The 19,167-nt window shown below is 39.9% G+C and overlaps 1 protein-coding gene across 4 annotated transcripts in view; it reads left to right on the top strand.

Moving 5' to 3' along the window:
- pde10a (phosphodiesterase 10A) overlaps nt 1-19,167 on the top strand; it is a 67,794-nt gene that overhangs the window by 2,213 nt on the left and 46,414 nt on the right. The gene's annotated exons all lie outside the window — the stretch shown is intronic.

Raw genomic sequence — 19,167 nt, 5'->3', positions numbered from 1 at the left:
ATACGTGTTATAAACATAACAACACAAAGTGTTCCCGACTGAAGGATTAGAAGAAGAGCGCGTATTTGTCTCTTTTTTGAGGTTTCTGTACTTGTATCAACACGGAGTGTTTTATTTTGAAACTCAACCGGATGTATTGTTGTTGTTTCGTGTCAGACTTCCTGTCTGCTCTGTGCTAAATTCGGCTGAATTTCTGCGTTGTGCCGCGGCACTTGAAACAGCACCACCCGAGTGTGAATATCACTGCTACAAGAAAAAAAAATGACCTTAGTGCAAACGCAGCTGACTTTGGCAATCAAGCAGCCTCTCCCTGCAACTCAGCCCGTATGAACAACACACCAGTGCAAACCTGGCAGAGGGACTTAAGGAGACAGTGACAGTAATTTATTTAACTTATTACCAGGCAGCACTTTACAACAGTATTCTATTTTTTATTTTATTTTCATATTTTGTATAATGTTACAATAAATTGTTGGTTTACAAAGTTCCGAATAAACAACAAGCAAATTTATGTTTTGCATTTTGTTCCCGTACTGTACCGAAAATGAACCGAACCGTGACCTCAAAACCGAGGTACGTATCGAACCGTGATGTTTGTGTATTGTTACACCCCTAATTGTCATACCAAAAAGACTGAACAGGTCATTTGCCAAAGATTCCCAAAACAACTTACACTTTCGATTTATACGACATACGAACAGTAGAGCATGGATACCAGAACCTGCAGGGCCGAGATGTAAGAATGATCTCCACATTTGGTCATATCAAATAACGTTGTGTTTTCAAGTTCTTTTAGAGAAAATATAGTGTTATTTTATGTCTATGTCTGTGAGTAGAACGATGCCCTTTCACGGTCATCTACACTGTACATGTTTGTAATCATGGTAATAAAAGGCAAGCATTAACTGCATCACGCTTGAGTCAGGTGCGGACGTAAATAAGAGGACGCCTGTCGGGTGCTACCCTCTCAAACTTGGTCGGGCTCGGACAGAAAACTGTGGCCCAGGCCGTAACCCATTTGTTAACCACCTAAGCCACTTCCATAATTTGACTTTTTTGCTTTTTACAGTACGTCTTGACTTCGTGACTTCCTCCTTTGCTCATACATATAACACAACTATGACCACTAGAGGTCGCTAAGCGTAAGGATGTTTTTTTAATAAGCTGCTTGCACAGCCGAGCTACGAGGACTGGTGATCCATTCACAAGCACACCAAGACTGATCACTTTCTGAGAAAATTGTGCCGCCCCTGGCCTCCCCTCTGGCCACGCCTCTGATTGGCCCCTTGATTGATGTGCTCTCATTAAAACAGAAATAGACAACTTTTCAACACTACGTGTTCCTAGTGTTTCCCTGTGGTATTACAGTTGGCGCTGCTTTACAAGCGTTAGCAACATGGCTACTGCTAGCAGCCTCGCCACTGTTTAAAAAGCAACCATACAAATCCTAATTTGACGTAGCATCCGTCAAGTGCGAGGAAAAGGTCAAAGTAAAACACCGGGTTGTATTGATTAGCAGGCAGGCTTTGCCAGCATTGAACCCTCACAAGTCTCGGTGGGGGAACATCATATTAATGGGGGAGCAGACTTAGACACAACACAGGTGCTCTCCATTGAGTGAATGCCCGTTGTTCACTCTTGTTTTACCTCGGTTTCCATCACTCTCCCTATTCTTCTTCTTTGCCTCCTCCGTTAACTGGATCCTTTTCTTCTGCAGCGTAGTTTCCAAGTTTCCCCCAGTTGTTCCATCATTAGCTGAGGATAGCACCGAAAACAATGCTTCTTTCTGTTTTGGTTGTGCGATGGCAGACAAACTTCCATTGTGCCATAATTCGACCTTCATTTTTCTGGGAAAACTCGAGCCCAGTGGCAGTCCGAACAGTAATGTGACAGTAATAATGTGGAAATCCTAATCCAGACCAGGGATGCTCAAAGTGATTTAGTATAAAATATAAATGTGGGCAAGCTGTGGCATGATCACTGAATGGTAAACAGGCCAGTATAAACCAAAATCAGTCCTTTTCTTTGGAGCGTTGTGCTTTACTTTCCTCAGAGCGCCTGCGGTTTGAAAACTACGGGTCAGCTCATCTTTTTGCTTGAAATTCAAGCGTTCCTCATTTTCAAGAGGCAGCTTTTGAAATACCTCGATCAGAAGCGCGGCTGCTATTATGCTGGCAAACACGTGACAGGAGTTGGAAGTTCAAGGCCAAGAACAGCATCACCTTCAAGCAGAGAATCTTGCCTGCGTGCATGAATAGTGCTGTAGCAATGGAAACGGCTTACATGAGGACTAGTGTGGTGTTTCCTTTGCATCACATTATTCAAGTTGAAAACCCATTAACATATGGGTCACTCCATGCCAACTCACTCAAAATCCAGAACTTTTCCCAGTTCATGTCATGGATTTTGTCAAAGAAATTCAAGTTGAAACTTCTATTAAATTCATGGGATCATGTATAATCCTATAGCCAGACTCCAAAAACTCTCAGAGCTAAATGTAAGCATGTTTGTAATTCTTTGTATATGTGTTGTAAACATCACCAAGTGCTTTTTTTTCAGTAGATTGGGTTGAAATTTGTCCCCAACATCCAAGAGACACTAAGGAAACTTGGCAACATGTTTTCATTTAAATAGTTGTTGCTGTATGGCTGCGGTAATCGAATTAATAACAGGAAGTCAACTCTTTTTTTTTTTTTTTTCCAGAATGAAGAATCTGTAATTTTCAAAAATTCATATCTCCACTAGTTTTCACTTTCTTTCAACAAAATGTTGTTTCTGTGTAGGATTAATGTAGTTCTGTCACATCTACAAGTTATTTGGTCCTGCTTAAAAAACTTAGTGCCACAGATCTTGCTAAATATAGCTTCAGAAAAACCCACATTTTGGGTCATTTTGACCCTATTTTAATTTCCTTGAAACTTTTGTTTGTGAAAGTGTTGACATTCATTGCATATATATATATATAAAAAAAACAAATCAAAAGTGATTTTTTTATTACTCCTTGACTTTTTATGTTACGTTCAGTGGTTTTACTCCATATGTAGATATTTGTACTGTGTCGACGTCAAGGTTTTCTATCTGTGTGATACCAATTGAGCCCGTTTTTCATTAGACTCTGGAAATTTGCAAGTTTCATCTCGAAATGGCCTGATTTGTTGCATACTTGATTATGTCATCCTGTTCTCTGTGTCTTGACAAAATATTAATCTTAATTCCTCACACATACAGTACACAAATACACATAATAGAAGTTTCAACATGATTTTTCATGAAAATCCATGACATTAACTGGGAGGCCCTCGGTGAGCTGGCATGGAATGACCCTTATGAGAAGAGATTTTGCCTTTTTGGATTGTAATTTTTGTAATGAGCACTACAAACAAATTATCATCAAAAGATATCTTAAAACTTGAACGAATAAAATCGCATATATCTACATATCTGCCACTGGAGGTACACATTTAGTAACCTGACCCTTGAACACCTCAATATAAACTCATAGACGCAGTGCAGGACTTACCGTAAACATTATGGCTTCCTCTGGCCTGCACGTTTGTGTGTTTGTACTGAAGATGTGACCTGTTTGTATCACAGTCTTTGGCTCCGCATCTTTTTGGGCCCACGCCCAAACCAGAGTTTCCCTTGGCTAACGCGGAAGGAGAGACGGGCGCTTCCTTCTCCAACTGTGCTGGCATCTGTGACTACTTAGGGGGTACACACCCACAGAACCCCTCCCACTCAAGATTTTCACATCCCACAACACATTTTACATCACGTCGTCAAAGCAAATGTAGATCTGATCACCATGAAGTGATTCCTGAAGGAAGTAGAAAGTCATGTATAATATTTTGCTTATCCAAGAGCAACTGTTAAAGGGTATCATTGTAAAAAAGAGCTTAATACCTCATGCTACTCATCTGGTGGGTCTAGTTCAGTCAGCCAAATGCTTTAAACAAAACCATCTTGAAATGAAATTAAACCGTTTCATGATACAATCTGATCTGTTGTTTGAGCTAAAACAACGGACAAATGCAATAAATCTATGTTGTGCATCATGAACAGAATCTGACAACTAGCTCCAGTCACTATGGTGCTGTCACTGTCGCTGCTCCATTCACTGTCGCCTCCGGGTGCCCGAGCTCGTATTTTCTCATGGAGATCGTTTTTGTTCGCTCACATATCCACGGTGAGGCCAGGAGGGGAGGTGTAGAAACAGGGGCATTGAGATTCATATCAGGACCACAAAGCGTTTTTTGTCTTGCCTCTTGGTGTGCAGCCTGGACCTGTCGATTACAGGTCCAGGCTTACCCCCCACCCAGCAGCCACCACCACAGCTGGTCAACAGCCTTGAGCTGCGCAACTGACCAGCTCTCCTTTCATGAGCCTACAGTAGATATGGTGCAAAGCTAGACATGAACCTTTGAATATATTGAACATTTTAATTGTTTTTTTTGTCATAGTGTTCCTGGTGAAGTAGCAAAGTAAGGAAGTTGAGCTGTAATCTTATCTCCTATAATGCTCTTTTAGTCAATTGACAATGAAAGTACAGACGGTGCCACAATAATGAAATTAAATAAATGGACATTGGGGATGCACTGAAAATTAAAGGGAAATATAAAATATATTTGATCAGATATTGGTCAAGTTTTCCATTGTGAAGAAATAAAGGATTCACTTTAGCCTTTCTCTGACTAATGACATGAATTATTCCATAAAACTCTATAATGTTACACTAAACTCCAGTGTCTCTTCGACCTAATTTCCCCTCGTTAGTGTTAACTAAATGTACGCCGTCCGGCAGATTTATGTCAGTTTTGATGCAGGTTAATTAAAAAACCAATGTAATGGACAGAAATACAGTCTGTTTGTTTTCTCTTCATTTTGTGATGCATCAGTGTTGCAGGCGACCTAATAAAGCTTTTTCAGTGGCGTTATCTCTAAGCTTTAGCTTTGACATAGGTTTGTTAGGACATTAGCTTTATCAATCATGGGCTTTCAAATAGCTTCACCAGGTGCCCAGCTACAATGATCCATCACCTATCGGTTAGGAAACAGAATATATTCCACAGTTTTTTTTTTGTTTTTGTATTTTATATTAGGACGTGTAATCATGCGTTCCTCCCATGTATCACGCTTACTGCAGAGACAACTAATCCATGATAAGATTTGGCCAATATGTATTTCACATAGACCTGAGTTACATATTGGCAGACATATCAATTTTTAAATTGTTTTACTCCTAATGTCAGTATCAGCATCAGCCCCAAAAATTGAGCATCAGTTGGAATCTAGTTCTGATTAAAAGAGCTAAAAATATACAAAAATTATGAAAAATTAAATGTATTTTTAAAGCAATTTATTTGCTTAACATACAAACAGTTATAGAAGCACAAATTGCTCTGGCTACTCTTTTAACACATACATTCAACAATATCGGCCCCGATACGGATGTTGGATTGGAATCAGCCCCAACTTCATCATATAGTATTGAACATACTTGGTTTTATACAAAACAAACAAATAGTCCATAAAGCAGCTCAAGTAAAGCCATAGAAATGACTCTAAACACACCTCTTTACTGATGGTCGATAAAACCAGGGCACTTAAATGGTGGGTAGCGGGATAACAATTAACTGTGTCATCATCTGTTTCTTGAATCGGAGCCTTTAGAGGAACAAAAAGAGCCTGTTCCTGCGAGACAGGAGGTCAGCACGGCCAAGGCCAGTTAAGAGTCCCTCTTTCATGTTGAATTCAGACTGTTTAGAGAATAGTTCCAGATCTTGTGGATTGGTTTGTCCACAAAGATTAAACTGAGGAGCAGCTCAGCGTCATACACTGGCATGGTTTTCCAGCGGTGCACCATGTGTGTCTCTTTAGCTTGGCTCTGTGCCCACGATGCTGAAAACTGTGGAAGCGCAGCCGAGGCTCGCGGGGCTCTTTGACGTCACAGAGCATTTAGTGTATAAACCACATGCAACCCCACACACATTCAAACACTCACAAGTTCTCATGAATATTCTCATCCTTGTTCTTCTCTGAGGACAATGTAGCTCAGACGCTTCACTTTATGAGCTTTAGACTGATTAGAACGAGCTCAGCTTGTACAAGAACACCGCTTAGTGGTCTTAATGTGAGTTGCAGGTCACAATCGTCCACACGAAGATTTGCATAAGGAAAGAATCCAAAATTTCTTCATATCGTCATTTGTATTTTATTTTCAGTTTTTACATTTTTAGATTTATTTTGACCTTTGCCCTCCCTTTAATTTGACTCAAGTTACTAGATGCCTCCATCAGACAGACAGACACTAGGTGGGGCTAAAGTATAACTGTGAAAAGCAGGGAGCGGCATCAGAGACGTTCACCATGGAGCAGACAACCAGCAAACTGTGGATTGAACATCTTTTAAAATTATTATTATCTTTTGCAGATTTGTTAGTGACTGATGAAAGGATCCACAAAAAAGATAGATTTACCTGAACATCACAGCTGTTTGTGACGTAGCAGAAGGCAGGAAAAAACAGAAAAACAATTAAATTTGATTGTTGAAGTGAAGTCATTGTTGTAACATTAAACTGAGGTCATTGATTTTTAATTTCACAATTTCAGACTGCAGTGCTGAACAAATTCTCATTACAAACGATTGGATTGTAAAACAGAATAAATCAGGAAAATAAAGTTGTTGAAATATTGAGCATGAATACAGTGCAACAGTGTGAGTAAGGGTCGGGGCGAGTGTGTATGTGTGTTGGTGTGTTTAGTTCATGAGTGGATTGTGACCATGTGTTATCAGTAAACAGGCAGACCTGACGTCTGGCTGCTCGGCCGTCTTGGCCCGTTCTGATGTCTGCTGTGCGGACAGATTGACAGGCCTGTACGTCAGCACCCATATTTCTCACCTATGATTCATACTGACTTTGTTTGGCTTCTGATGAGAGCCGCAGGCAGCCACTTACCGCTCGTCCCCGCAGCCACTCCCCGAATTCTTTGAGCTCAGTATGGAGCTCTCTGTCTCGTTCTCTCTCTATTTCTTTTCTGAGACACAAAATATATTTATAACAACTCATAAAAATGATGTTCTTTCATCAATCCCAGTGGGGTTTTTTCTCCCCATATAGCTTTTGTTAACACTGAATGGAACTAAACCAAACAAAACATCAAAAAACTACTATTTAAACATTTGAATGTTGCTGGGTTTTTTTATATTAGAAACACAGCATTATTGCACATTATGTATATCAATGAAATTATATTGTAATAATTGAATATTTCATAAGAATTTATACTGTTTTTGTCATTTTCTCATATTATTTGAAATTACAATTAAATATTAAAGCACTAATTCTTCCTCGTTGTCCTTATAAAATAAAAGCATGTTAGGAAAGTATTCAAATGTGAAAAATACATTTTTAAAAAATATTTAAAATTTTATAAAGGTTAACTGGGTTGTTGTATCAGAGATCATTTCCTCTTGATGGTCCACGTCTAATGCTTGCACCTGACTGTATACACACCCTCACAAGTAACGCACACTGACAGGCTGTGTGACATCACTCAGCTGTAATTAATGATCCGACTGTGTGTTTGAAAGGCTTCCGTCTGACCAGGACGCTGTTAGCATCCAGCGCAGGGATTTTTATAGCTAGTAGTAACTTATCATTGTGTGTGTGTGTGTGTGTGTGTGTGTGTGTGTGTGTGTGTGTTTGTGTGTGTGTGTGTGTGTGAGGAAGAGAGTAGAGCGATGGTTTGATGGGGAGCTGATGAGGTCATGGCTCATGTCTCCTTGCTTGCGTCATCACCTATAGGATGTGACTCCTGCCGGCAGAGCTGCAGCTGCTGCTCTCCTTGTTGTGTTAGAAGCAACAAAATAAATAAATAAATACAATTCTGAAACATTTTTTAACTCAAATACTGATTAAAAAATGATCACACCTGCAGAATTTTAATTTACCCGATGAAAAAAATATATTTGAAATAAGCTGAGACAATAGGATTCACATTTTTACATTTTTCATTCCAGTTGGATAACATTTGCAGCTGTCCTCCTGCGCCAGTGGTGCTCAACACGCAATGGCAGGTGCCCGCTCTCATGCGCACATGTGAAGAGACACGTTTGACCTCCCATTTTGCCCGCAGTTTTACAAGATTGCACAGTGAAGCGTTTTACATGGCTGAGTGACGTCAGCAAAGCCGACGAGCACCGTTTGTTTTGTTCTGTTGTGTTTGTTGTTGTTTTTTTTTTTGCTCTCTCTCTTTCCCCTCCACAGACCTCTGACCACATGCTTATCATCATCATAGTCATCCTCTCTAGAATTACGGATGTGATAATCTAGGTCAGAAGTGGTGCCAACAGAAACACTGCCCGCTAATCTGAGTAACCAGGATTTGCATGTGTGAGAGATGCAGGAGTGTGTGTTGTGTTGTAAATGCTGGGCTGTGTGTGTGTCTGTGATATTTTTCTTTCCTTTTTTTTTTGCAGTTGTGAAAGAACTAATATTGTTCTATGATCAGTACTGTCCTTAATTTCTTTATAGGATTTTATTACCAAAGACTACAGTATATCTGCATTTTGGAGGGGGGTCCTTAATTAATGAGCTAATTTTTAAGTACACTTAGAGCCAATTGTCAAAAAGACTTTTAATTCAGCACAAATACAGCGTATATAATACTTTATTAGCTTTGATACTGATGCTAAAAAGCCATTTGGTTTCTCTGGAAATATTGGCACTTGCATCAGCTATCAGGCTATAAGCTGCATTTACTTAAATACAAATGTTAACTAGATCATTAGCAGCTTGATGTTGTAAAAGGTGCAAAGAATAATGTATGGAAAACTGTAAAAATCGTCCTCACTTCTCAGTCAAATCTTTGTGCTTTTATTTTATTTTAGGGAGTAAAATACACGTCTGCTGGTGCTGATTTAAATGCCATTGAAAGGCACTGTACACTGTAAGAGTGTAATGCACATCAATTACATTTTACCTTGTGTGTGTGTGTGTGTTCGTGTGTGTGTGTGTGTGTGTGTGTGTGTGCATGTGTGTGTGTGTTAACAAACGTTCAGGCAGGCATAATTTGTGCCAGCTCTGTGACGTAGAGGACATGAGGCCCAGGCGGGTGCTGTGAGTGGCAGTAACAGCGTCTCCAGCTCGAGCCTGCCCCATCTCTGACTTCATTGGCTCCAGCTCTGACGCAGATACACCCACCAACAAACCACCCCCCCACCCACCCCCCACCCCCCTGCACACTTCTTTCATCACAGCTTTTTTTTTCACCCATTTAAATGTTTTTTTTTCTTTATTCATGTGCTTCTTTCTGCAGTTCCCTCCACTGCAGCGCTCCACGCAGCTCCGCACATCACATATCTGCACCACCTGTCCGCTGTGCGCTCTCTTTTCTCCCGCGCGTTGATAGGAAACCTTATCAACGTTTCTTTCATTTATTTCTCGCCATATTATCCACGTTAATCCCCTTTGCTTTTGAATTTAATTGTGCAGTGCGAGGTCTGAATCACAGCGAGCCACTGAGAGCATTAGAGGTGTTATATGGTCACATTAAATTTGTCAGCATGTGGCACACGAGCAGAAGAAGGCTTCCACTGTTTCAGGCGGCTGCTGCAGTTAAACTGTTGAAATGGTCAATGAAATATGGTCATCGTGGATCACGTCATTACATTTTTCCACCTACTGCACAGTGTCGTTCTGTTAAGCCCGTCATGTGCTGAACAGGCTTTGAATAAACAAAATATTGGCGACAGATTAATAAAAGCGCTTCAAAAATGGGTTAAATCTGTCTCACTTACAGCTTTCATGTCTACAAATTACTAACAAACTATTGAGTTCAGTTTTCGCTGTATTATATGCTTTAAGTTATTAAATATTCAAATGTTTTAGTATATGTTTTTTATAGTTTCAGCGTCTTCTTAATATGAACTCCATAGCAGTAGATTCAAATTTTTCATCCTGTACAGGTCATTTAGCTTGATACCATTTGTCCAGAGTTGCACTGTTGCACAGTTGTCCACATCGTCTGCTAACGGTGTGTTGACTCATCTCTGAATTTAGGCAGAGGAATTCTGGCAGTGCTCTGAATTTACAAACGCTTCATTTCGCAGTCAGAGTAAGCTCTGCTGCTCCAAGTGCTGCCTCACAAACCTACGTCACCACTGTTTGGATGCTTTTTTTAAAAATGTCTACAGTGACCTTTCTTCAGGTTGCAGCGTTGCAGGAAAATACCCATCAGCTACCAGGGGTGCTACAGTTCGCCCTGACCTTTGACCTCCATGTAGATGAATCCCTGCAGGGATTAAATAATTAATCATACAGAATTTGAACATTTGCTTATGTAACGTCTGTCTTGCTCTAACCACTTTACTTCTCCTGAACCTCCTGACCTGAAGCACATTTCATAGAGAAGGAATAATGACATATACACTATTATCAAAATAACTAAAAGAGATCAATATTATGAATGAATTGAATTGCTTGAGATATTAGAAATGTTACTGATGTTACACACATTCTTCTGTCTACAGGGACCACATAAAGCCTAAAGGAAAACTACTGTTTATTGCAACGTTTTGTTTTGTATTGTTTTGTTTTGTTTTGTCTTGTTTTTGTAGATAGGGCCATCAACAGGGACACTTTATAATAACCATCAATAATAAATGGTAAAGTTATAGTTAATTAAACTTTATTTAATAGTTGTTTCACTGTTAAAAAAAACAATGAAATACTTTGTAAACCATTTTTTTAAGAAATTGTAAAGGTTTATAAACATCAGTTGCCACTTTACAATAAACAAATGGTTTTGTTAACAGTGAAATAACTATTAACTAAAGTTTGACTAACTATAAATGTACTGTTTATTAATGAATGCTTTTACAATATTATTATATTGGCATTCCTACAGAATATGTCATATCACAATGACATTACATGTTAATGACCTGACTTTCATATCGAGAGGTGCTGAGGATGGTGTTGGAACTATAGGCAGGAAGGCTGCCAAGCCAGTGACCACAGTCTCAGGCTGTGTTTTAACATTTGTAAGTGTAAAACCACTGAATATTTTTAGGGAGACCTCCAAACAATTTCCAGCTTGTGTTTGTGGTGACCAAAACAGGTATTTTAAGGCGAAAGCATTTTCCTCACCCTGACCAAGTGGCTTTTACGCCTAATCCTAAACCTATCACACGTTTAGCACTGTTTTGTCACAATATAAAATTGAAACCACAGAAATGTAAAATTTCAACATATCATTGGATTGCAAAAAATGTACATTGACATAATTTATTCTGGCGATTGGGTTGCAAGACTTTAACAGTTAGAATAACAAATAACAGATTTAGAAAAACAGGTTATTTCAAACTCAAGGTTTTAGTCAGATGTAGGCATTACATCTGCGCATCTTCTTTATTAATTGACATATCTGGTGCAAGAAGCCGAGATATCATGTGTGGTAATTTTGCAGGTCAAGTATTGTTGCTGTTGTTTTTTGCTTGGGCTTGACTGACTGAACCACTGTTGATTTGTTGGGTATCAGAACCGATTAGTTTTGTTCCCTAAACCTAGCCAAGTAGTTTTATTCCCTAAACCTAACCAAGTAGTTTTGTTCCCTAAACCTGACCAAATAGTTTTGTTCCCTAAACCTGCCAAATAGTTTTGTTCCCTAAACCTAACCAAGTAGTTTGTTCCCTAAACCCTAAACCTAACCAAGTAGTTTGTTCCCTAAACCTAACCAAGTAGTTTTGTTCCCTAAACCTAACCAAGTAGTTTTGTTGCCTTAACCCAGTCACTGACCATGCTACCTCATTTAACAAGTTGGGAGTGAGAACATGTTGCAACCAGAGGCTCCTCATACTGGAGATGCTGGATGTGCAGAGGCCTGCTTCCTTTGCCTGCTGCAAAGGGCAGCAACACTGTTATGTGTGTAAGATATCTGCAGAGGAAGCAGAGCAGACAGCAGAATCCTATATCCCATAATAAACCATAATGGAAAGAACAGGACTGAGTTACAAATGAGATCGGTCATCCAATCAGCTCCACCCCAAATGAACGTTAGGACCCTCATCCTCCTCAGGTTCCCTGAACACGCTGTTACTGTCAGTGAGTCCATAAAAGGCAACCTTCACCAGATCAGCCTGTTTCCTGTTGACAAGCAGCTCTGCGCCTCTTCTGGAGGGACATGCAAGCAGCTGAAGAGCCAAGTTTTATTAGTGGACACTTGCCCTTGGGGACACAGTATGTATTCCCTGCTGGGTAATCTACACAGTGCTTCCATTGATGTGACAATGCTTGTTTTTAATGGTTCCATTGCACTCAACTCTTAATTTCCTGTCATCATGTTCAGCACATGGAAGGAAGTCCTCCAAGAAGCATGCAAGTTAGTACATGTGGCAGCTGTTCAGATGCTCAGATGGACTCCTGCCTTGAGGAGATGGAGCCTCATGGTCCTCACAAGGCGGAGTTTGCCCAGGTTCTGCAGCCGGACACATGAGCTACTACAGAATGGGGTTTTTTTCTCCCTATTTCTCACCAGAATTGGCTGCAGCACTGAAAAGAGATGGAGCATCACCTATAAAAACCTGAGTATTTTAAGTGTACATTTGGATCTCATTGAGAGCTTGGATCCAGGTTCAGTTTTATAACAACAAGAAGGCAACCGTAAAAGCTTCTGTTGCATAACCGAAAAATTCCACAGATCATCTGTTTAAATAGAAAATCAGTCTGTTTCTACTCAATACTTCCACACACAAAAACATCATACTTGCTAAACCTATCAATGTTGCATTTACATTGACAGTGGCCCCAGATCACATCGCTTTGAGCTATTTTTAAGAAACTCATACATACTACATAGAACATACCCTTGACAAGATGGTAAAACCAGGATAGTGACTGTCCCCTTGGTGATAAATATCATGGTCATAATTTTGATAACCCAACACCCTCTGGATGGCACAGTGATGACATCACACCAATTCATGTGCACTCAGACAGGCTGAGTGAGGAATAATCTCAGGAGACATGTAATGCATAGAAAAGCCTTCCGACCTCTGCTTTCATGCTTCTTTGTATTCTCCCAACCCAGTCGCCAGAGTGTTGACAATGTACGTTCCTGCAAATACATAAAACATACAACATACAGGAGGTCATCATTAAAATAACAAGTATAGTCGAAAATCTGCATGGAGAGGGTGATGAGGGTCTACCAAAAATGGCTTCTGTCCTCTGAGTGACTCTGATCTGATAAAAACGTGGCCAAGATCATTCAGGTTAGTGCCAATGGTTTTTTTTTGGCAAAGTTTAACAACATTTCCCAGCCTATTTTTGTAGTAACTCGATAAAAACACGGCAGGAAATCCTGAGGTCTCTTTAAAAATATCCAGTAGTTTCTCACTTACAAATGTTGTAACACAGTCTTGCGGTCACTGGCTTGGCAGCCTTTCCCTGCAACTCCACCAGCATTCCCTCCACCTCCTGATAAAAAAGTCAGGTCATGAAAATGTAATGCGAATGTGACGTGACAAATTTTGTAGAAGTGTCAACATGGTATGTAGGCCTATGAGCTGCACAAATGTGAACGTATCAGTAGTCTGCAGAAATGTTTACTGCCAACATTTTATCCTGGCGACTGGGATGATTCTCCCTTTTGGTCTGGGTTGTCATCTTATTTGAAACAACAGCAACAAAGGGATTGTTAGCTTACAAGCTACAAGCTAATGACTGAAGAACTTTAGAGTTACTAATACTTACTGGGTCTTGTGAGGTCAGACTCTCGCAATTCATTTTATGTGAATGAATACAGCATGTGCAATGTTTGATGTAGTGACTTGCTGATTATTTTAAATATAATTTAATTATACAGGCCAGTTGTGGTCTCTCAATGGTCTGTAGTGATGTGGTCTATAAAGTTATTCACTTTGGGACAATTCAAACGTACAGTTAAAATCTGTATTTTCAATGGACAACTTCTTATTACTACTAATTTGTGCACTTGTATTTATTATTACTGTATTCAAAATAAACCAATATTTTATTATATATTTACCCCCTGCCATTTTTGTTCTTGTCTTTGATATATTAACACACACACACACAGATACACACACATGAACTGATACTCTTTCAATATAATGATCATTGCGGGATCATTTTGTACAAGAACACGGCTAAGACAAGAGCAACACATACTGTGTCTGGTTGCAGAACAGTAACTATGTTACATAATTTTGTCATAGACGATCTCAGGAAAGGTGAGAGGAGGTGAACAAGACTGAACAATGAGATTAATGGCTCTGATGTCCCAATGATGTGTGAGAAGACGAAAAAAAACAAAAAACAGAAGGAGGTTGAGAACATTGAGCGGTAAACAAAGATGTCATCTTTTCTCTGGGGACTGTGAGGATGTCTGAGCGAGCAACAAACCTTTCCTCTGGGCATGTCTAATATACTACAGTCTGACAGCCGTTATTCAAAATGGCAATTATTAAGACGACAGAGGGCAGGTAATGATGTGCTGTGATTTGTATTTCCATTAACTTAAATTATGCACCTATCTCACATTTGTCCTAATGGATCACAGTGCAGTGACGTCCATTGACGTCACGTTTCAGATGATCCGCATTGCAGTCGCATGCAAATGTGTGCATGCCAGGCTCTGTGTAAATGTGGAACCTTTTTTTCTTTTTTTATTATTATAGCATTTTCCAACGAATAAGAGTAAACAGAGGCAGTAATATGCTCATTGGTTGTTGAACTAGTTGCGAGCCAAGCTGTGAAGATGTGCATAACTCCCTCAGCCCCCCAGGGACCCTGTATTTTCATGGGCCTGCCTCTGACGTCAATGCTCCGGCTGTCCTGTGGATTGTCAGAACAGACTATTCAGTTGGGGGGAGGGGACTGGAAGTCTCTGTGGTGTGTGTCTGCCGCATGTGATATGTGTGTGTGTGTGTGTGTGTGTGTGTGTGTGTGTGTGTGTGTGTGTGTGTGTGTGTGTGTGTGTGCCTGTGTGGATGCAAGTACACTCCTGTGCGTGTGTAGATGTGTTCATGTTTGCTTGCATGTGATCTGTAAATGTTTCACTTACATCTGGGGCGTGTGTGTGTGTGTGTGTGTGTGTGTGTGTGTGTGTGTGTGTGTGTGTGCGTGCAGCGTGCAAAAAGCTTGTACAGTGCTTTGAATCAGAAATGTGCTTAAGTGGATGAGGTCTGTAATGTGGGGGTAGGGGGGCGAGGCTGTGTGTGAACAAGCGCACACACGTCTGAAGATGTGCAGCTCTTCTGTTGGGAGACAGAGGCCGTAGTCATCAGGAGGATGTTTGCTAAAAACAGCCGAGAGGGGAAGAACAGTTAAGCATGGCTGCCGAGCACTTCACTCTTCAGTCAGCTGTTGATCCCCCAGCGGACAATACTAAAGCTGCTCTTTCACCAACAGCCATAGGAACCTGCTGCATGTGACACACACATCCCATATTAAGACAGATGAGATTTCAGCGTCTTTCATCATCACCTTTTTGATTTCCATAAATTTCTCTGTAACACACATGCTATCCATTCACAGATGGATATGGGATTTGGTGGCAGGATAATGTTGACAGAGAAAAGAGTGCTGCACTGCTTGTCCAAATTGATACAGATCAAGTCGGAGAGAGCCCTGGCGGACATTTTGAGGTTTTCTTGGGTCTGTGGTGCTGAGTTCATTTATTGCAACTGTAACTGAAAAACTAAAGAAAAAAGATAGTTTGACGCAGGTTTAGCCCCAAAATCCATCTGTTGACCTGTGTGTCTGCCTGTGATCTACTGTAAATATATACTTCTTTCATTATTCTCACTGCTGCACAACCAGGACTCAACTGCTATGCTTACGTAAACATTTCTAATGCCATGTTACTCTTCTAGTTAACATTTCATTCAGATGTATAACTTTTTCCTCAAATTATTTGACAGCTATAGTTATTAGTAGCAGTGGGACAAAATAGCTATACAGCAATATATTGTATATCTTTTTTCTTGCGATACGCCTATCGATGCGCTGATGCCAAATATTAACATTTTTATTAAAACATGCGGACACTCCAGACAGACTCCCCTGACAACTGGACTTACCAGAGTCACTTCTTCATGACTGCTTGTAGTGTAAACGTCTGTAAAGGGATGTGTAGTTGTATCTTTCCTTTCAAAATTTTTTAGTGTTTTGCTTTCTGGCAGTTTGGCCTTTTGCCAATTTATGGCTATTTTACATTGGAGTGACGCACATATGGGCATGGACAAGACAGTCAGTCTTTTTATGCTGTCTTTATCTCATTTCATGTGAATTTCTATGAAACTGTCGCCACAATACAGTGGATAGATACATAATTCATGCACTTTGCCTTTTTAGGGGTATTTTGTCTTCTTCTGTTAGATATATTTATGTATCATTTGATGATTGTCTTGTGATGTAACAATTATCAAAGAATCACTACACTGTGACACTATCGTTATCCTAGGCAACATGTTGCGAATCGCATCGCGGTGTATCGTGAGTTACTCTGTGATTCCTAACCCTAGTTTTCAGTTACTTTGCAAATTAATGTTTTACATACAGCACAAAGTACATGATGAGTTTATAAAATATGATAAAAAGTTGATATAATTAGACCTGAAACCATCCGAGACTCTCAAATGTGAGGATGATGCTGCTCTTCCTCATTTTAAGATGAATAATTTGGGGGATTTGGATTATTGGTTGTAAAGAACAAGCAAACTCATAATCAGCCAAATTAATGTCTAAAGAAAATAATTATTAGTGTCAGCCTTTTATGAAATACTCTAAATTAGCTCCATATTAACCAACTGCAACAGCAAAATGCTACTTACACATAAATGCATCATTAATAGTAAAACCTTTGACACTTTCAGTACATTTAGATAATAACAAAGAGCAGGACTGTCAAAACTATTTTTCTACAGTGTGGTATTGCCGCTTTAACTTTAATGAGGCATCAAAAAAAGTTGCCAGAATTATAAAGTCAGGAGTAGTGTTGTCAAAAATATCCATTTATCGTACATTCTGAATATTGTGCTACTAGCCAAGAAAAGTCGTACTTTGTCGTCTTATAGCCTTGTTATATTAAAGGAGACATATTACGCTATTATCAGGTTCATCATTTTATTTTTGGATTAATACTAGAACAGGTTTACATGCTTAAATGCTTCAATGCATATAAGTGCCCTGGTTTCTCACACTCATTGGTCAGTTCACACACGCCTGAGCCAGCACCGCTCGCTGTGTCTCCAGTCTCCATTAAAGGCGGGACTACTGACGAGGTGTTTCAGGAGCAGTGTTTTCTGTGGGAGAGAGGAGCTTCTGTTGGTGTCGACTTTGACCTTTTTAACTTTCATACACGAGAACCCATGTAAAACACTGAAGGAAAGGAAAAAACAAAAAGCATAATAGGTCTCCTTTAAGCCTTTGATAAATATCCAAAATTTAATGTCTTCACTCTTGTGAGGTATCGAAGTGGGAAATTCCAGTATTGCAACATACTTAATTATATTAAATGAAGAAGCCATAAAACTGAGGGTTGTCTTGTGAATATTACCACAATTCAATTAAAATGGATTGGATTGGATCAAATTGAAATTAGCTGGAAATATTTATCATGGTCTTTAAATGTCAGGGTCAAAGTAGCGAGCTGATAAACTAGTACTTTAGTTGCCCATCAGAGATGCCGGGCGGCTCTCCAGCAACAACGTGTCCCAAACAAACTGCAGCTCGCTTTGTGCACTTAAAATAGTCCAGGAAACATCTGACAGCTCAAGATTTGCTGGGATCATTCTGTGGCTTTTGTATCTTTCTCTAACATAAGACTCCTGTGTCTCATATATACATACAGTCAAACAGAATACATTTGTGTGCAAAGAAAAAAAAATACAGCTGTCTATGCTGATAAAGCCGTCACCTGAGTGCAATTCATGTCAGTGGTTTAAGCATGTTTCATACCTGGCGGACACATCTAAACATAGTTATAATATCTGTTTGATTTTACAGCTCAGGCCGGTCAGTTACTTCCTGTTATGTAATAATTACATCTAAAAATGGTCGGTCTGCCGCTTCGGAGAGCCGCGGATCAGAAGGGTTCACTGGTGGGTCACAGGCAGAGTCGTGGCTTCCCTTGTGATCTACCGCACTCCCTATAAGTTCCACATCCATATCCGTCTCACATAAGCTCATAAAATGTCCAGTCATGAACTTCGCAGGGAACTTTTTTAAGTATTTGTTTTCTGTCTGAATGCACAGAGGTGAGCCCTGAACAGACAGAGCTTCGTCAACTCAGAGCTTCTTTTTTACCAACCTCCTTTACTTAAATGTGCACTATGGACCCTGCCACCATTCTAGCTTCAAACAGTGTCCTGGGGACCTTATTTTCCTCTGAGAACAGCTGGTGTATTCAGTTATGGAAAAGTTTAATATTTCTGATTTTGTATTATTACCTCATTAATATTGTAAATATTAAAATTCTGAGTTTGAATTTCTTCTCCAAATCTACATATTGCCCCTTTAACCTTGTAATTTTCATAACTCAGAGTAAAATGTCCTGATTGACCGTAGGAGCTTGTAGATGAATCTTTCAGATCAAGACACTATCTAAAGGATACATACGGTATGTATCCTAAAATTAAAAACCTGACAATGTATTTCATATTGATGGTTTTATTTCACCGTTATTATTTATTAGCCATCACCTCCTAAATACCTGGCCAACAGGAAATATAATCAGACAGACAATACCACGACACTTAAAGGAATCAAACAGGCAGCGTCGTACGTGTGAAATAAGCTGACGCAAGTTGTTTCTCCACTGAAGGGCTTCTCTCACCGAGCTAAAATGGAAGAAGCGGCGACAGAGTGTGTCAGAGAGAATCCATTATGTTATACGTGACCTCTGAATGGACCAGCTGCTCCAGAGTGTAGGAATGCCAGTGATTGATAGCGCACATGCTGACGTAACCCGCCACAGCTCCCACACCTCTCCCCCCCCCCCCCTCTCTCGATATGATCAGTATGTAATGCTGCTGCGGCCGTGAGGGAGTCTGGCACACTTTATGCTGTATCATGTTGCCGACTCAGAGCTGTTTAGGTGCAGCGTGAGAGCTGATAACACGTCGACAAAGGTTGCAGAGATA

This window comes from Pagrus pagrus (genome assembly GCF_965226575.1).
Source record: "Pagrus pagrus genome assembly, chromosome: 15".
NCBI lineage: Eukaryota > Metazoa > Chordata > Actinopteri > Spariformes > Sparidae > Pagrus > Pagrus pagrus.
Note: the sequence above shows the minus strand (reverse complement) of the source record. Positions and strands in the feature narration are given on the sequence as shown.